General features: G+C 45.2%; 1 protein-coding gene across 11 annotated transcripts in view; it reads right to left on the reverse strand.

Annotated features, from left to right (window-relative positions):
• Positions 1–6,000, reverse strand: part of GIGYF2 (GRB10 interacting GYF protein 2) — a 71,026-nt gene extending 65,026 nt beyond the window's left edge. For 5 of the 11 annotated variants that reach the window (XM_065748181.1, XM_065748180.1, XM_065748185.1 and 2 more), the window contains exon 1: positions 5,907–6,000. The gene's annotated coding sequence lies outside the window, so the exon portion shown is untranslated. Of the gene's footprint in view, positions 1–5,340; positions 5,611–5,906 lie in introns of those variants that run through there. The other 6 variants (XM_065748184.1, XM_065748183.1, XM_065748182.1 and 3 more) reach the window with 3 other exon arrangements.

A 6,000-nucleotide genomic window follows, 5' to 3' on the forward strand; every position in this document is an offset into this window, starting at 1 on the left:
CTTGAGAAAATAAAGAAATATCTTGCTCAGACAGTGAACAATCACGCAATTAAAGACAGAAGACCCAAGATCGTCCAGAAAAATGACTGAACCAGAGATAAGCAACAGAATCAACTGTTTCCAGGTCAACACCGGATGACTTTCTAAAAGGTAATTTTCTGCTTAAGCGAGAATGTAATCAGAAAATATATTACTCATACTACACAAGATGCCAGACGAGTCACAGTAGTCCATTCTGACTTACCAAGTCTTTATGCTGATAAAGGCAGTGAATTTTTCAAACCCTATCTACCCACGCTCTAAGAGGAAGTTTTTCCTAAAGGAATCGCATCTAATCCACCTATTTCTCCCAAAACTATGCCTCTATACAAGCTACATTTACAGACCTCTTTTCAACTCGTTCCCAAATCACTGCCATAGCACCCCTAGCTCCCTGTGATCACTGGGCAAGCACTGCATTTTCATATGGCAGGAGCAGCCTGAGCACCTTCTGCTCACTTGTACGTCCATCCTCAGCTTTGGTGGAGCACTGCAACATACCATGCAGCACCACAGCCAAGGAAAACAAATGCAAAACGCAGGCACCAAAACTACTTTGAGATAGAATGACAAGAGGCTAAGGAGATGTGCACATCTAACAAAATTAAATCAAGTAACATTAAATTCCACTTTTCTGGATGCTTTCCTTACCTATCTCTTATTCTGAACCTTGAGGTTAGAAGGAGTAGAGAGTTACCACCTCTCGCTTCACCTGAACATGAGAAAACATGAAAGCTGTTCCAGGTTTGTCAGTCAGCAAGCAGGATGACCTCCACCTTTGTTACAGGGCTTCACAGAGCAGTGATTAAGCTCCAAGTAGTCAGAGGACCACACCCTTGGCCTTGCCACTGGCTGGAACGCAGACCATTTCTCATTCCAAATCCTGTCCCCAAACCCTGCCAGCACTCTGTTTTCCAGCTGAAAAATCACTTTCACACATGTCTCTACCTTGCACACAGAACAAATTCTGCTAGGTAAATACTATTTAGCTTGTTTCATTCCGCAGAATGCCACAGATCAGGATGCTGGCTCTGTCTACCTGCTTCTGGTAGAAGCTCTTCACTCTCAAGTAGCCAGACTACGGGAATGCAAGCAGAAAGTCACTGCAGCATTTCTCCTGTCATTGTCACACCTTGTACAGTCCATGTGTGTATTCAAAATGGCAGGAAAAAGGTTTCCAACTACATTCACTGAATTAACAGACCTGGGTCACTGTGGTTTTCTGGTTTTGCTTTTGATATTGTTTATACAAGCAGCTTCTTTGGGCTCTGTAGAAATATTTCCTCCCCGTCTCCTCCTTAAGGTTTCCTACACATGCAGTTCAGACATGTCCTATATTTGAGAATATTCAGCAGTAAGAAAGTGTCAAATCAAAACTCTCAAAGAATTAGCATGCATACACTGCATACACTCACCAATCAGGAAACTACAAATTATTTTGTTACTACGTGAGTCTTTAACAGATGATCCATTTTCCTCTCTTTACGTCCACTTGGAAACAAGTGAGTACCTAAGAACCACCTCTTCACACTAACCTGCAACGTTATCCTAATCCCACTAAGCATTCTTAAAATCTAGTGTAACATATATAGAGAAAATAATACATACAGATGATTTCAGTATTAACTACAACTCATAAATCTTCTCCTTCAAGGACAGTTGAAGAAGTCCCCTAATTGATTAAATAAATACATGAGTTACTCAGACTTTAAAACATTACTATATGTGATGAGCACGAGCAGCTTCACTTTCTGTCTACCGCATTATTCACAGCCTTACACTTGACACCAAGCTTGCTTTGAGCAGGGGCTGGAGCAGACAGCCACCAAAGGGCTGCCTCCTCCAACCTAAGTCATCCTTCAGTGCTACCACATGTAGATCACAAATCACAGCTGATAAAGTCAATTATTTGCCAGTCACACCAACTCTTTGACACATTACTGACGTCTGAAGCCACATAAATTCACCTATTCATCATCACAAAACCTCCTGCAGTGTAATATATATGAAATTTCCTTCTGTTTCTTCCAATCTGAACTGATGCACCATCACATACAGACCACAAACCTTCCATCTAATCTAATCTATATCTGTGAAACTGCAGTCTCTGAACTGCCCTGTCACATATCCTTAACGTTTAAGGCCATCAACAGAACACAAAGTATTTCACTTACTGTCAGTGCCCGAGTGGGGGGGTGGGGGTATTTCTCCAAAATGAAAATGATAAAACATGCAGTAATAGAGCAGTAACTTCACAAAGTGCAACGTACTGTGCTTTCACTACAGTAACAGCTGTTCAATGTAAGTATTTTTCCACCTGGTTTAGTCTCCTATCATTACACATAAGCCAGTTTGTACGTTCAACTTGTTCTCATCAGCAACTCTAACCTGCCTATAATGGCATGGAGTAATGAGCCTTCCTTGTCTAGATTTTTGAAAGCATACAACCAGAAAGATAGAAAAGCATCATGCACAGCTCTAATAATTAACCAAAGGAATCAAAGGCTGGAATGTGATCCAGAAGGTACCACTAACAAAACAGCATCTTGAGACAAGTCATCCCAACAACCACCATTTCTCACTGCCCTACAGACCTCATCACTGCCAGCAGAGCTCCTGGTGCCTCCTGCTATTACCCAAAATCCAGCAGGCCCAGAAATCCAGCTTCTACCTATTAGAGGCTTTAAGAAGCATATTAGTAGCTCATTCCTGAAAACACACGCTTGCATTTCACCCTTACCAAAAGCCTCAGGTGCATCAAAGCAATTCTAAGCATTCTTCTGACACAAAAGAAAATAATTTCAAGTGGGCCACATCTTCCATGGCAGACTAGTTCCTGCAGCAATGGCTTGATACCTACAAGTGTTACTATATTAATGGAGTGTCAATCTCTGCTAGAAACAACTCTGCAGTAAAAACACAACAGAGCACAGGTAATCAGCAACACCCAGACAATCTTTCTTACTTAGCAACAGGTAAAGACCTTGCCTTCCACAGTGCTCCACCACCACACGAGCTGGAGGTGAAAAAATAATGTTACTAAACATCACTACAACGAACAGCATGCTTTTATATATGCACATACACATACACACACAAACAAAACCACCAACCAACCACAAGAGGGCCAATGCGGTATAGACCCTATAATTTCAAGCACTTCATACTTCTAAGTTCCAGCCACAAGTTCAGCTCATCCTGAACAAACTTGCTGGGTTTTCTGTTCTGACAGTTCTCAATGCAGACCTCTCCTGCAACCTCTGTAGAGGAAAAGACAGGCTGAACCAACTTCATTCTCATCAAACACCATACCCCACATACAGTTCATTCCCTCTCTTCTTTAAGCTATGCTGAGAAAAGCAAGCTAGGATATACCAACTGGCAGAAAGTTTCACTTCATACTTAACAAGCACTAGGACAGAGTTTTCAAGACCTCCAGTGAATGAATATACATTTGACAGTTGCTAGAACTTACAAACTCAGACAACAGTAGGCAGAAAGACATTTCATATTCTTGTTAGAAATAACAAGAACATCTACAAATCAGGAGGCCTGAACCACTTTAAAACATGAGGAAAAAGGGAAGGAAAAGACAATGACTCAGGTGCCTGGCTCACCTCCACAAATTACTGTGCACTAATGTTTTCCTTGCACACTTAAATAATTACAAAGATCTTTCAGCAGAGGCATGTAGTAGCAAACAACCTCCCCAGCCAGTCTGTGTGGCTACCCCAGCGAGAGGACTGACATCTAGCTTTCAAAGCAAGTGGCTATAGACATTAGAAGTGGTAGCAACATTTTATTTACATTCAGGTTTAAGAACCCCCAGTAAACAACAGAGCTCCATTGAGACCACTGGCCTTAACAGACAGCAAAAGCAGAAGAAATGCAATAGTGCTTGGTCTGAATTCCTTAAAGCAACCTTCCTTGCTCCCTCACTTTTGACAGCCAAGATCTTTTCACTAAAGAAGTCACAAGCAGTCTGACAAATTAAGCTGGAAAAACCTCAACTCACTGCTTACAAACAGTTTTCATCCACGCTAACATAAAGACCACGTTTTGGATTTACCGTATGCTTAGGATGGCAAGAAAAAACACCAAAAGGAGTACCTGAGGATTTGACAGTCCTCGGGTGGTCAACATCGGTAACAAAAAAAGAATCTACAAGAGTTTCAGTTGCTGTGCTATCATTACTGCCAAGCAGCACTCTGCATCACCGCCAGTGACTATTTTACATTGTAGTTCAATACTCTTATTTTAAAGCACACTTGAGAATCAACATTCAGAAAAGGTCCCAAAATAAACACTGTGATCCACCACCCCCACACACCTTTACATCACCAGGTACTGGGAGACCCCAAGCAGCTCTTGAAGTTATTAAGAAAGCACCCACAACATCACCAGACATTGAAAGGGGCTATCAGAGACTCAGAATGAGACACAGGTCTCGCCTGAACAAGCTGACACTGAACTTCCACGTGTAAAACTGTTTTTGAATATGCTACTAAATATTCTGTGTAAACACATACCGTAAGGAATTAACAGTAACACGTGTGACCTTTGACATTAACTTTCAGAACTTATGCCTATACGATCCTGGTGGGTGAAAGGGGAGCAACAGCAGACACACAAACAGTTCAGCTGGTTCTCCCAGGACTGATTAGGAAACCCATTTTCACCTCAACATCAGCTAGCTGTCTGAAGAGCCAAGTGAAAGGCAGGGATACCAATACCTCGTTAATACTGAAGATCTTATCTACTGGAGCCACCACCCAATAACAGAGCTCAAAACTAGCAGAACTACAGCAACCAATTTCATTTATAATGGTTGCAAAACATCACGCTGTGAATGTTTTATTCAGAAAAGAGCAAATGAGTTTGTTTTTAGGAAAGGTTGTAATAAACACGAGAGCAACCAGCAGATTTATGGGAAAAGCGGGGGAAAAAAAATAACACGTACTTTCCAGGAACTTGCCCAAGTCAGCTCCTGAAGCAAGAAAACAGAATGAGCAGCAAGGAGTTAGACAGAATATAAACAGAATTCAGAAGTTCGTTACCCTCTCACCCAAGAGAACAAGCCCACAAAAAAAAAAAAATACAGCAAGAGGTAAAGCATCGCAGCAGCAAAAATAAAAAAGTGCTGAAGGGGACAGGGAAAAATAGACATTTTATTCCAAAAGTTCTACTTGTCAGTGCCTCCTTTTAGCCTGCAACTCGCCCCACTCCCAAGTGGGATTACACAGGGATCCTTTGTTGACACTGAAACGACTTGTCTCGGATCAATACCAATACCAAACGTACACGGTCGTGATCAATGCACTCGTGGGGCTGCCCAGGCCTGCTGCTCACGGCTGCTTCCTACACCCTGTGGGCCGGACAGAGGCTCAGCGCTGCACGAGCTCCTTCCTTCCTCAGCCCGCGGCACTGACAGCGCCGGGCGTGCTCCGAGCAGGACAGAGGCCGCGATCGGCGAGCAGGCCGAGCCGGGAGGGGCGGGGGAAGCTCACACAGGTCAGCGTTACTGGAGCCGCGGCCGCCCCTCCGCCGCCTGACAGCCACAGCCTCTCGCCGCCGGGCAGCCGCGTGGAGAAGGCGAGGCCCAAAGCGCGGCGAGAGCGGGGCCGAGCTCGGCGACGGCCCAACGCGGGCGGAGCAAAGGGACGCCCCAAGGGGCGCGCCCGAGAGCCCCGCACCCCTGTAGGCCGCGGGGCTGCGGCACCCCCGGTCCGCAGCGGACAGGAGCCGCCGGGCAGGCCGGCGCCGCAAGAGCCCGGAGCCGCTCCGGAGTGCGGAGAACGCGGAGGCAGCGGGAGCGTGTCGGCGGCAGAAGGGGCGGCGAGGGCAGGGAGCCGGCGAGACGGCGTTACCTGCGCTCCCGGACGGAGAGTCCCTCACAGCCACAGCCACTGCTCGGCCCCAACAACACAAGATGGCGGTTGCGCCGCCACGCAACGTCACGTG

This window comes from Cyrtonyx montezumae, unplaced genomic scaffold, assembly GCF_038088225.1.
Source record: "Cyrtonyx montezumae isolate F1298 unplaced genomic scaffold, pur_monq_1.0 scaffold_5, whole genome shotgun sequence".
Lineage (NCBI taxonomy): Eukaryota > Metazoa > Chordata > Aves > Galliformes > Odontophoridae > Cyrtonyx > Cyrtonyx montezumae.